Below are 14,967 nucleotides of genomic sequence, written 5' to 3' on the forward strand. Positions count from 1 at the left end.
GCCAAAACAACATGGGCACCGACTCCCAGTGTCGACACAATTACACCACACTCTTAGGGAGAGACTGGATACATTCCAATAGGTGTCTCCACTCGTTAATGCACCAGTTCGTAATATACTGGGGTGGACCCTAAGTAGAAATCGTCTGGGCTAAAAAATTGTCATTCACCGTGGACTCAAATATGTTCGAAGCTAAGTTCTACAACAGATTGTTTGGTCCATTACCTCTTATAGGCTGAGATAAAAACGTTCATCCAGCCAGAGTTATAGTAGAGTCGAACCTTCACCAGATTTTGATGTGCTCGTCTCGACTAGCCCAACTAGACAATGGGATTCTTTTGCTACTGGACAAAAATACATCGAAACGAAGACCAGATTGAAACTCCAAATTAGCAGCATAATTGTTATATTACAGAACTTCCCATTAAGGTTGATTCCTGCACCTTTGCGGTACCAACCAGTTATCACCATATTATAGGGCTGGTCAACAGAATCGACTATTACGATTGTTGAAGAAGCTTCAGATGTAGAAAAACAATCGAGAGCGGTTATTTCGTATCGACAACAATACTCAGTTAAAGAAATCCCTTAATTAAAGACAAATGCAAAGATGCCAAAATCATGACTATAATTAAAAGGCTCAAGAAATGTATCTATGCCTCCGAGGACCAAGGAGACTCCTACATCCACACCGCTGAGTGCCTTACGGAAGAAGACATTGTAGCGGATGACGGATACTTTCATGAACTCGAGCCAACACCCCCAAGATGGACGATGCCAAAATTGACTATTGAAGCAAAAAATATGTATAGAAAGTATGAAAATAAGACTGTTACGCGACCGCCCAACATAAAGAATGATGCTAGAATGACAGTTTGGGGGAAAATTGCCCAAGATGCATGAAATACCCATTCCCCGATCGCGCAATAGCGGTGTATTGCACGGTTGCACAACTGCACTCATTGTGTTGTTTTGGTGGTTCGCATGTGTGTAAGCCTATAAATACCCCCTTCCCCTCTCATTTCATTCATTCACAAGTGAGGAGCTTCAAAACAATCAGAAGAATCTTAGAGAGTCTTCGAAGGTTCAAAGTAGTAGTCTTCAAGTATCTCGTGGCGTGATACGGAAGAAGCAAGGAGGATGAAGAAAATGCAAGGAAGTGGTGCAAAATCCTATTGCGACTGCACAATAAGGAAGTGGTTATGCAACAAGGACTGTCTGTGCGGTCACGCAACAGTAATCCCAAATATACATATGCGTGGCGATCGTGCCTTTCCTCAAGATTCAAAATCTCCTGCGATTCAGTCTCTTATGCATATATTATGTGTATATTAGCGCAGAACGAGGGTTTCGAGCCCGCCCAACTTTTCTGTCACTACGATGGACATTATACAACCTAAGATGTTACGAAATCACTATAAGACTATTTTCTTTTCTTTTTATTACATTGATTAAATGTACTTTGTATTGGAATCAAGGTAAACATGAGGGATGTATTAAGAATTTAGAATCAATAAAATAAGTGATGATGTTTGTTATTCAATTTTCCTTTATTTATTGTCGAATGTAGATATTCCAATCCCCGATACTTGTTTCTTGTCGAAATAAAATGGTGAATCCACTGGAGATCAAACCCAAAATCTCTAGTTGGAATATCTATATTTAATACTAACAATAGAATAATCTAAAGAACACTTATCATTAACTGACACTATAATAGAGACAAAATGGCAACTCTCAACAGGAACATCCCCCCTTCATCTCCAAAACAGAGTACATTCTAATTTAACCTAAATGATTGATAGACTGCTTCGTCTTCAGGTACTTTACTTTCAAACAGTCATAAAGACTTCTCCTCCGACTAACATGGTTTTCTACTTCACACCCAACAGATTCACCATTGACTACACTGACAGCACGCGATCACCGCTTGAGAGTCCGGTAGAGAAATATTGGCCAGTCACAACCGGAAATGGAAAGATGTGAGCGATGTTAGGGGTAATCTCCACTTCACCAACAATGTAAGAAAATAACGAAGAATGGACAGTGGTAATGTCTAAGAGGGCGAAGACACTGTCTCCTTAGACATGAAGTCTGATCCCACTATGGGCAATTAGAGGGATAATTACACGAAACGCTGCAAGATGCAACCCAGCATTAGCTCCACCCTCGCTTTACCTTGAACAGGCCAAAAATGCTCTTTTCAGTCCACAAGATTTTTCTGTCTTGCCCGCTACAGCTTCGCGGCCTACACAGAAAGAAAAAGGGAAGACCCCTTTAATGAGTGGGTTGTCATCTCCAGAACCCATTTTGATAGCTCCACCGCAAGTGTTAACGCCAAACATGCCTCGATTAGAATTTCAAAATCAACGATACCATGCAAAAGCATTAACAGATCTAACAAGGGTTCTTTCTCTCTGAACTCTCCAGTGACGACTTGCCTACTCTTGCCTTCGATGTCTGAATAATCAAGGAGTACAGAGGCAGGTGTTTTTATACCAGGAACAAGCCAAACCCAGCCACTATCTACAGTCGAACGCCTAGTTGAAATGGCTTATGCACAAATCGTTTTGATGGAAGAGTGTAGAAGCCTCAAAGAGGCATTGGCCACACTGGCTAGCAATGCAGCCCAGGTTATTGCTGCTCCCATGATGGTTGCGGTGAATGGAAATGAACATCAAGCAGAAGGTTCATAGTCGCCAAGAGTAGAATTGCATGGGTCAGCAACTGCAACTCGCGCAATAACACAGGATGAGATTCGGTAAGTGGTGGCCGAAGTGATTTGAATAGAAAGAGATAAAGAGTAGGCATGGAGATTCCGTTTTTTAATGTTATAGACGCGTGAAGTTGAAGACGTGCCATTCCCTACGAATTTCAAGTACCCAGATTTACAAAAGTTTAATGGAGACAGGTCGCTAGAGGAACACATGATACATTTCATCAGGACCATGGGAAATTTCTCTACAGTCCCACAAGACTGTTTATGGCTATTCGGATCGTCGCTGATAGGAAAAGACTCCAGGTGGTATTTAGGCCCGGCATTAGAATCTATATGCACATGGGACCAAATGCAAGATGCTTTTATGGCAAACTTCTTTTCGTTTGATAAAGATGTTAGCCTGATTAAGTTGGCTTCCATGCGGCAGTGAGAAGGTGAGCTGGTAGAGAAATTCATCGACTGGTAGAAGACTCTAGGGGAATTATGCCGACAACTCTCGGGAGAAAAATAACAAGTGAAAATGTGCCTGAACTCCATGGAAATAGGAGTCACATTTGGCTTAATGAGTGCCGACATACGAACCTCCCATGATCTCACCACTAAAGTCCATGCGCTCGAAGCCATGACCAAAAAAATGCCCACTTTACAAACAGAGATGGTGCGCCAAGATCCAAATAAGGTATCAACAAATATATCCGATAGGGAAAGAAAGAGGGAAGACCCCCTGTGTCAGGTAAATAGATGAGAAAAGAGAGAGCAAGAACCATTATGTGGGACAAACGAGTGATAAATGACCCAGGCAATACTACGATCATGAGGGGTATATGTTTAAGAAGGAAGATGTGCTCCTATGATGAATTAGTTGTTGGCTGCAGGGACGATTGAATTGCCTCCGCCAAAATGCCCAGAAGATGTAGGAAAAACAACAGAAATGAATTACTGTCATTATCATCACATACTCAGCCACCCAACTGAAAATTGTTTCACTATTAAGAACATAGTTTTAAAAAAAATGAATTGAGGCGAGATCATGATAGAGAAGGGTAAAGAGCAACACAAAAAGGCGACGACAAACATAGTGTCCATGTGGGACACATTTCGTCCAACTACACTTTTGGACTAATGTAACATAACACCCGAAGATGAGAAGGCCAAGAAGGAGAAATGTGTATCATACTCGCACGCTGGACATAATTATGAGAGTTGTAATGTAATCGTGATTAGATCAACAACAGAACCGATCGGTTCTCCATTGGAAAGCACCTGTAAAGTTATGGTAGTTATGTTACGGTCAGGAAAGAAAATAGCTAGCCCCTCACGAAAATAGGACCTTGATGTAGCACAAGAAAGGGCATTTACGAGTTCGTGAAATAAGGAACTTCCTCATAATGAAGAACATCGAAAAGATGAAACACCATGTTGTAAAGCCATACCAGATAACAAAGTAACCTACGATGAACTAAGCCACTTAAAAGGAATCCCTGCTCGGCTAAGCATATATGATGCATTGCATTTATCCAGAGACATTCACCAAACTTTGATTCTGGCATTATCAAACGATGAGGTGAGACAAGCACTAATCGTTGAAATGGAAAATACAGAAATAAAAGGGGATGACTGTATAACGCAGAATGTCACGTACAAATAAATGAAGGCAATCGACTGCATGTCTGTTATCACATTCTTAGATGATGGTCTAATGATGGGAGAAAACGAACACAACACGCCGCTCATGATCGCTAGCTACATTTGAGAGAACAGGGCAAGCGCATAACACTGGATAATGGCTCTGAAGTGAACTTGTTGCCACTAAGCATGCTCAATAAACTTAGGTATCATCGTTCACATCTATATACTAGTGCAATGATGATTTAAGGGTTCAATCAAGATGTTCAAAGAGGACTAGGAAAAATCATGCTGGTATTAGACATTTGCGACCTAGTCACAAACGTTGTATGCCACATTATTAATGCAGTATTGAAGTATAATCTACTTTTGGGACAACGGTGGTTGCATTAGAATGACATCATCCCATCCACGTTGCATCAATGTTTCAAATAATGTAGAAATAGTTTTCAGTATAAAGTGATGGTTGATACGAAGCTGTATACGGTGGCAGAATCATTCTTTGAGGATGCGAGTTATTATGATGAGTTCACGATAGGGAAATATGAAATGATAAATAAAGGAAACATGCAGTTAAAATGTGATGAGGCCCAGATAATAGAACGAGAGGTTGCGTAGGTTAAGTTGTCGAAAGAAAAAGATAATGGGCAGCCAAAAGGTCATGAGCTAAGTATGATAGTTGACAAGAAAAAGGAGTTTTACTTTGTTCTAAAGTGTTTAAGACAACTAGGACAACCTCCTTTGGTGGTGTTGTTGCCAGAATAGATAAAGACTCTGCAATCAAATTATACGGTGCCAATACCATGATTGAAAAGGAGTACAAACTGTTGCTTACCATGCAAAATAGATTCTGTGTACATTCCAAGTCCACTAATTTGAGTCCAAAAGGGAAACGAAAGGAGAAATATGTGAATTAGCAACCAACGAAAAGCTCCTGCAAGAAGACTTAAGGAGATAGAGTCTGATAAGCTAGAAGATTATGCAAGCCATGGGATTCAATTGTGGTGAGCCAACAAGACTGAACAACGACAGGGGTATCCAAGTCCCAATAGGTGTGCACGAAAAGAAACGAGAAAAATCTCGCAGACTGGGAGCATCCTCTACATGTGCAAGCCATGAATGTCAGACAGTCGACAAAGAAACAAATCTGGAGACAGGTGAAAGTAGCAAGGAAGAAATGAAGTACCTTGAGATAATGCCCAAAAAAATAGAAGATGGAGAACAACCGACTGTCGATGCACAATGAGAAATAAACCTGAGAATAGAAGATGAACCTCGGAATACATATATAAGTGTTGGCTTGCTAAAAGAAGAGGCAGAACAATATGTTAAATTGTTAAAAAGAGATGAAAATGTGTTTGCCTGGACATATGCATAAATGCCAAACTTATAACCGACGGTGGCAATGTAGAAGCTCAACATTTCTAAATATAAAAAGCTGGTTGTTCACAACCCTAATGTAGGGTCACGATGTAGTAATAATCTCAGTGAGACCGAGGTCAAATCTACAGGAACTAAACTTGTATGTCTTCTGAATTTAACTAGAACTAAAGCTAGAGGAAGAACTAAAATAGAAATCTGAATTTAAAAGAGTAATGAGTAAAGTATCAATTAAAAGTGGGAACTAGGGTGCCAAGGATCCACTTGTAGCACTTGAGATGCTACCTTGCTTGATTTAAGAGATCCAATTAGAATCAGAGTCCTATCCTATCTAGTTGGAAGAAGAATATCTAAACTTCTCATTGATCTAGCCTCAATGGAAGAGAATTGTGGTGAATTGGAACGGATTCCATCACCCAACCATGCCTAGGAGATGATTGCAAACAACAGAATTTACCAAATCCACAATCTTTAATTAAAAAGAAGCTATTTAAAGCTATTACAGATCTATTGTAATTTGAGTCACAACAAACCATTAAAAACTGAAAATTTTCCTTAGAATCAACTAGAATTCAATGAAGTCCAAACATAAACATGAATCAAAGAAAAGTAAACATCCCAATCACATTACAAGTTTCACCTCTTAGCCCTAGCTAAGAGGTTTAGCCAACCATAGACATGGTTAAACTAAAGTCTCTTAAACAAAGCATAAAACAAACTAAAGAACGAAGAAGAAAGCTCTTGGACAGCGGCTCCAACCTTTTTCTCCACTCCGTGAACCCAAGAAGATACTTAGGAACGTCCTAGGGACTCTAATTTATAGTTATGAAGCTCAACCTTTCACACCGACTTGGAATTTCCCCAAATCGCCTCAAATTATGCAATCCGCGTCGGCTCACGTTATGATTCTTCACGATTTCGATGGCACCGAAGTTGGTTCGGTGGCACCGAAATTGTATCTGAAATTTATCGCATCTAAAATTGTATGTACAGAGTACTTAGGTGGCACCCAAATTAGCTTAGGTAGCACCGAATTAAGCTTAGGTAGCACTGAATTAAGCTGTTTTCTTGCTGGACTGTTTTATGCACTTTCGGTGGAACAGAAGTTGGCTTAGGTGGTACCGAATTGCCCCATTTTTTCATTGTTTAACTTGTGCTTTTGCCAATCTTTTCTTCATCCTTTGTACTTGCTTTCCTTGGATCTTAGGCATGAGAATTCTCCATTCTTGGTCACCTAAGATCCCTCCTTTGCCTTGGTGATTCTTGAGCACTAAATCCATGCTTTTAGCATTCTTTTCAATCCATGCTCTCAGATTCACCTTGCAACACAAACATGCATAAAATATAACATTAAGCAGTATCATGTTCATAAAACCAAGATATAAATGGAAGAAAATATGCAATATTTAACACTCAACACACTCCCCAACCAGCATTTTGCTAGTCCTGAGCAAAACATGCATGAAATAATCTTCTATCCTCAATGTTCAAAACCTCTTTCAGAAAATAATCTTTCATACAATGAAGTATGAATGAGCAGAATGAATGCGACAAAAGTGAGATTTTAAAATCATATAGCCGAACTCATAAGCAATCAATCAAGTAGGTTCTTTATCATTTAACTCGGATTAGAAGTTCATATACCAAGTTTTCCAATGTGCTCAGTGCAAATCAACTTACTTCCCATAAAAATTGTAATGTCTTGAAAAAATCCATACAAAGACCCAAGTGCCACCTCAGGTAGAAATAACTCAAGACCAAATCCTTTATAAATTAGATGAGAATTAACCAAGTGTTAAACTAGATTACCTGTGAAATTAGACTAATCACTTTAAATACGATCCATAAGACCTAAAACAAGTAGAATTATTAACGCTACTTTACCCTGAAATCTAGAATTAATCTCTAAACCCCGTTGCTCTCGGGAGCACCTTGAAACTCCGTATCAGACTTGGACCGCATGTTGAAAGTTCGATAACCACGAAACTATACCGTTATGACCACCTCACTGGACTTGACAACCATCTCAGAAATCAAGTCCTAACAGTATCCAAAAATGCACAACTTGAGCCCGAAGTAAAGTGTGTGAGAAACGTAAATATCTTTAGAAAACGAACTCAAATTTAAGTAAATTGGGTCGTTCGCTTGCAGTCGATTCTAAGATTTCAGACCATTAGAATCTGACCCAATTACACCCTCGGATCAGGGAAAAATTTTCAATACATGTCAGTGTACTTGTGGCCCTGATCGAGTAGCGATGACTGTTGAACTGAAACTGGTCCGCCACGATCGATCTATAAATCCGATCGGACTGAAAACTTAGCCTGGCTTAGATCCAATGTCATGAAACTTTTTTCTGACCATATAAAGAAAAGTGGCCACCAGAAGTGCTCCGTTGGACTGAAACAGCCCCCTCTTGGCTATAACCCAAGTATACCTTGGCCCTGGGGCCATTTCCATCAGTCCTGGGCTTATAAAAAGGCCTTAAACCCCCTCTCTCTCTCTCATTCCATATGAATTTGAAACCCTAGGTGAGAGAAGAGAAAAGAAAGAGAAGGAAAGAGAGAGAAAGTGTGAGGGAAAGTTAGGGTTTGCTGTAGAGATTCTTCCCTGTCGCTCTATGTATCGTACCATCGCTACTGTATCGCTATACTAGCAATTCTGGTTCCATTTTCAGGTAAGAAATCCTAACCCTAACCTATTTTAGGGTTTTAAATAGAATAAAGGATGAAATAACTAATCTATTTCATACTGTAGGTTGCAGTTGTGTCGTAGACAATGATTTAGAGAATGAACTGAGTTCATTACGTGTCTACTGGCGTAAGGTATGGACTATAAATGTTTAGGTTATGGTTTTCAAGGCTTTTAATGTCAGTCAATGATTTATGACTGACTTGAGTGCTATCACCTATGCGTAGTTAGGATGTTTCAGCATATTATACATATATATATAGGTTAGGCTATTTTCAATGCATTCTATGTGTTTGTTGAAATGACTGAATGAATGTGGAATTATGATTTGTGCCTGCCATATCTATGGAATGCAAATACATGATTGTTGAGTATGTGACAACTCCTTGTTGGGAGGATTTGTCCAAATATATGTTATAATCAATATATGTTGTGTATGTTGATATGTGTAGTATAAGTGTTTGATAAAATGTCTGTATGAGAAGTTATTAGATGAACTGTACTTAATAGGATTGTTGAGATAGGATTCCCAACTACCTTAGTTATATGCATAAATTCCTTCTAGTGGCTGTAATCTAAATAGTGTGGTTTGTGTAGAACTTGTATATGAAGAATGGCATGTTATATGTGTTTCATTATACATTCAAATGTTATACATGTTGCATTGGTTGTTAAATGTTGTATGATTATTGTGTGTACATATTTCTCATATCAGAGTGTGTTTAGGACTATGGAATAGTCCAGGCAATTGGTAACAAGTCCTGGTTTAGTGGCTGAGGCTATCTCGCCACACAGGACGTGTTCAATGAATTCAAGCCGTACTTTGGTTGTCGACAGTGGTTAGGCCACACGGAGTGCTTACATACTTCATGTCAATCAACTCGATGTGCGCTCGTACCAGTCGAGCTCATCGAGTAACCCGATTGACCCGATGTATGTTCATCATGTATGGACGCTACTACTTGAACCTAAGGTACCAAACTCACCAGTGAAAACCCCGTTAACCTTGGTGCCTCGATCCGCCAAGATTCATGAGCCGGACATGGTGGTATGAGACACCGTGGTCGAGCTGTCGGCCTACACCGGGGTGACGAGCTCACCCGTAGTGACCAGTGAGCAACCTAAGCTCGTGAGCCAAATACGGTGGTATGGGACACTGTATTCGAGCTGTCGGCCTACGATTAGGTGACGAGCCATTCGTAGTGATCTTGAGCATACTCTGAGACTGCGCTGAGGTGATGAGCCTTTCCGTATCAACTAGAGTATAAGCTAGGCCTGCATTGAGGTGACGAGCCCTTGTAGCGACCTAGAACTTTTATTCATGGGACTTATTGTGCTAGGAATAGACCCTCAATACGGAGGTTATGTTAGTGGCAATTTTATTCATGGGACTTACCATCTATGGGGTGAATCCACTGATTTGATTTTGGGATGAACCGTTTAATGTTTTGTTACTGCTGTTTATTTATGTTTAAGACAGGCCTACTGACTCTTTTTTAATTATTGTATTTCAATATCTTTGACAGTCATTTCCACTCGACATACGATGGTAGTTTTCCATATATTAAGAATTGATTGGTCACGTGTTGATGGGTTCTATACACACCCTAAGGCAGTAAACTCATGGGCTGAGGATGGTGGTCATGAGACACTATGCCCGAGCCGTCAGCCTACGCTGGTGACGAGCCCCCATAGTGACCTTAAGTTTTACTAAATCGTCTGATTGTAACTGGCCTAATAATGGTTTGGCTAATCATGCATACATGGCACAGACTAGCGTCTATCACCAATGTACGTGATGTACGATAGGCAGTTGTTATGCGGTATGTGATGCGCTAATGGCCAACCTCTGTCTGACTGGATGAGCATTCCTAGGTCGATGATTGCATAGGTGACAAGCCCAATGTCTGCATGGATGAGCATCCCTAGGGCGATGATTGCATTCATGCATCCATGCATATAATAAGACTGCATTTGTTATGTTTTGATTGCCTTGTTGCCTTCATGCTTGTAATCTTAAGGGGAATTCACTCTGAGTTGGCTACTCATCCAACAAATATATAACTGTATAGGTAGCACAGGTGGCTTAAGTGATTTTCAGGTTCAAACTGATGAGGAGCCGGGTACAAGTGTTAGGGATGCATGACTGTATTACTAAGAGGAGTTGCACGGTCTTACAGCTTATATTTATATGCTTTCTGTTATTTTTCATGTATCAAATCATGTAAACCTTGTACTTGTTAATTTTAGAGGCATTGGTTTGTATAAGTCATTATGGGCAACCTCTTGTATATATTTAAATATAAATGAAAATTTTCTTTTATGCTGACTTGTCCATTCTACGCTTATCTGCTAACTCTGATAAAAGAAAAAGATTATATATGAAATTTGACTCTTTTTATATTAACACTCGAGTTTTTGAGAAAGGGGTCATATACTCGGGTCCTGAAAACACGAGGCATTACATCGAAGCCTCCCCTTACTCATTGTTCTACGAGGTGGAAGTCGTTGTGCTAATTGAGACACAAGTTACGTCACTTAGGATGGCGATACATGAGTTGATAACATAATATGAAAACGCTAAGATAAGGCTAATAGAACAAAATACTCTCATGAGAAATGGCTATTAGTGTTGGAATATGTGCTAAATATTAATCTAATCCTAAAGAATCACATTTTACTATTGTTAAATGGATAATTAGCTATGTCGCAAGTTCTGCGAACATAAGACTATGGTACGCGCATGATACGTCTGTACAAATTGCTGGATATATTGATGCAAACTAGGTAGGAAACATTGATAATAAAAAATCTACCAGTGGTAGATGTTTCTACGTAGGAAACTACTTAGTATCTTGGCTCAGTAAGAAACAAAATTCAATATCTCTCTCTACAGCTGAAGCTGAATATATTACAGCAGGAAATTCTTATTGTTGAGTGTCAAATATTGTATATTCTCCCCTATTTATATCTTGGTTTTAAGAACATGGTAGTGCTTAATGGCATATTTTATACCTGTTTGTGTTGCAAGGTGAATCTGAGAGCTTGGTTTGAAAAGAATGTTAAAAGCATGGATTTAATGCTCAAGAATCACCAAGGCAAAGGATGGATCTTAAGAGGCCAAGAACAAAAAACTCACATACCAAAGATCTAAGGAAACTAAGTGAGGAATGAAGAAAATTGAAGATTTGAAGTGAAGAAAAGGAATCCTAAAAATTCACGTGAAATTCAACTACCCCAAGAAAATTTAGGTGAAAGTCTAGCAACAATGTATTTTGGAACTTTTGAGAAATTCAACCAGTTGAAGGACAAGTTTGACTAGTCGAAGTTCCCTTCGACTAGCCTGAGCTCTAGTTCGACTAGTCGGAGGTTACATAGATTTTGCGCGAACTGCGTAAATTTGAGGCGGTTTCCGAATTTTTCCAACTCTGTGTGAAAGTTGGAGTTCCCCAACTATAAATAGGAGTTCTTGGAATGCTCCAAAGCATCTTCTAGGATTTAAGGAGTGGAGTAAAAGGGTAAAGAGCCACTAAAACAAGTTTTCTTCTTCTTCTTTAATTTGTTTTTATGCTTTCCTTGAGAGATTTTTGTTTAATCATGTCTATGGTCAACTAAACCTCTTGGCTAAGGATAAGAGGTGAAGCTTGTAACATGATTGAGATGTTTACTTTGCTTTGATTCATGTTTATATTGAACTTCATTGATTTCTAGTTGATTTTAAGGAATATTTACAGTTTTCTATGCTTTGTTGTGACTTAAATTACAATAGACGCTGCAATGGCTTTGAATATCTTCTTTTCTTATTTGAGATTGTGGGATTGGTAAAATCTATTGCTTGTCATAGTCTCCTGGGCATGCTTGAGTGACGAAATTCCTTCCGAATCTTCACAATTCTCTTACATTGAGGCTAGATCAATGAGAAGTTCAGAGATTTGATCATCTCTCCTTCTAATTGGATAAGATAGGACTCTGATTCCAATTGGATCTCTTAAATCAAGTAAGGTAACGTCTCGATAGCTACAAGTGGATCCTTGGCAACCTAGTTCCTACCTTTAAATTCATAAGTTTCAATCTACGATATTCACAATTACACCCTTTATTCCAGATTTCTAATTTAGATATTCTTCTTACTCTAGTTCTAATTACTTTCAGAAATGTACAAGATTAGTCCCTATGGATTCGACCACGGTCTCACCAAGATTATTACTACATTGTAACCCTACACTTGGGGTTGTGAACAAGTTTTTGGCACCGTTGGCAGGGACTACGGCTCCATTTTTCTGAATTTAATTAGTATTAGAATTAGGTTAAGATTAGGATTAACTTTCTGTTTTGTTTCTAGTTTAGGATTTTTCTGAACTTGTTTTAGAATCTAACTTGGTTTTCTTTTTTGTAGGATTCTAACATAGAAATCACCGATTCAGTAACCTCTTTATAAAAATCTCCCCTATTTGTTTTAATTTCCATAGTTTTCTTTCTTAGGATTAAGTTTAGTTACTCGAAGGCTTCGAGTGTTTCATGCCCAAGTATGTTTCTAACAACACTCGACGTCTCTGAAGTGAAGGAGGATTGGTCGAAGGGCTGCCTATCCAACACCGGATTAGAACCACTTGAGATCCTCAGAGTCAGTAGAAGTGATGGCTGTAAATCAACTAAAAATTCAGGATGAAAACGAGGTGCATAATGCACCCCCGCCTCGTACATTATGAGATTATTTACAACCGGCAAGGGTGAGTACACCTTCTTGTATGATTTTTCCAAAAAATATAGGAAATATGAATATTAAGCCAAGGGTGATCAAACTCCTTCCAAAGTTCTATGGACATGAATCTGAAAGTCCATATCTACACATGATAAAGTTTGATGAGATAATAGTCACTTTACAATTTCCTAATGTGTCTGAGGACACGGTCATGCTAAAAGTTTTTCCATACTCCTTAAAAGAAAAAGCTAAGACATGGTTGCACTTACTACATCCACGATCCATTGGTAGATGGAACGACATGACAAGGGAGTTCATAAGGAAATTCTTCCCATACCATAAGATGAACACCATCAGGAAGCCGATCATGAATTTCGCCTAAAATGAAGAGAAGACATTATTCCAATGTTGGGAGTGGTTCAAGGATCTTGTCAGCTCATGCCCACAACATGGTTTCGAAACGTGGCACATAACAAATTTCTTTTATGACGAACTGACATCTTCCATGCGCCAATTCGTTAAGATGATGTGCAATGGGGAATTCATGAATAAAGATGTCAATGATGTATGGGACTACCTTAACAAACTTGCTGAAAATGCACAATCATGGGACATCTCCCCAAGACCTGGCACTACTTCTAAGCCTTCTCAATCAAAGGAGAGGGGCAGAATATATATGCTGAAAGAGGAAGATGATATAAATGCTAAAGTGGCTCATCTCACAAGAAAAATTGAGGCCATGGAACTTAAGAAGGATAAGGATAAAGAAGTTGTTAGCGGTATTTTTGTTTGCAATGTTCATACAACTGAAAATTGTCCAACAATACCTGCTTTTCAAGAAATATTGAATGGGCAATTGAATGCCGTGAACAACTACCAGTGACCTTTCAGTGGACCCACTTCAAACGTTTACAATTCGAGTTGGAGAAATAATCCAAACTTCAGTTGGAAGAATAAACAAACTGCTACTCTTCAAGTAATCCCTAATCAATTCTTGAATCAAGGGAAACCTCAAGAGGAACCAGTTCAAAATTCCATTGAAACTCAAGAGCTCATCCAGTAAAGTACACTCCAAGTATTGTATAACCGTACAAAGGCTATACAAAGGATTCAGTAGCACTTTGCAATTGGGGAAAAAAAGGGACTTTTCCAACCCAACCCCTCCCCAATCCTAAACCACAATATGAAATTAGTGACACAAGCTCTTCAAATTAGATGGAACAAGCTAAGTCTATCACTACTCTTAGGAGTGGAAAGATAATTGACAAATCTATTCTGATAAGGGCTAAAAAGTCTAAGGGCTCGGAAGTATATGAGAATGATAGAATTAGTAATACTCCACATGGGTTGGTACTGGAACCTCAAATTAAGCCAATTGTGTCATTCCTTCAACGGTTAATTGCATCAAAACCTCTAGCTAACTCACAGGATATTTTAGAGATATTGAAATAAGTGAAAGTCAACATTCCTCTGCTGGACGTCGTGGAAAAAATCCCCTCTTATGCCAGATTTCTGAAAGATTTTTGTACAACCATGAGATGACAGACTATTCAACAGAGAAATTTTCTGACAAAAAAGTGAGTGTCATCATCAAGCAAGATGTGCCACAAAAATATAAATATCCTGGTAGCCCAACTATCACTTGTATTATTAGGAATCACCAAATAGAGTACGCACTTCTTGACTTGGGATCAAGCGTTAATTTAATTCCTTTCTTGATATATGAAAAATTGGGTCTAGGTGAATTAAAGCCCACCTGGACCACATTACAGCTTACTGATCGTTCGGTCCATGTATTGAGAGGGATAATCGAGGATATGCTAGTCTAAGTTGACAAATTCTACTATCC

The sequence above is a fragment of the Magnolia sinica genome, chromosome 9 (genome assembly GCF_029962835.1).
Source record: "Magnolia sinica isolate HGM2019 chromosome 9, MsV1, whole genome shotgun sequence".
Taxonomy (NCBI): domain Eukaryota; kingdom Viridiplantae; phylum Streptophyta; class Magnoliopsida; order Magnoliales; family Magnoliaceae; genus Magnolia; species Magnolia sinica.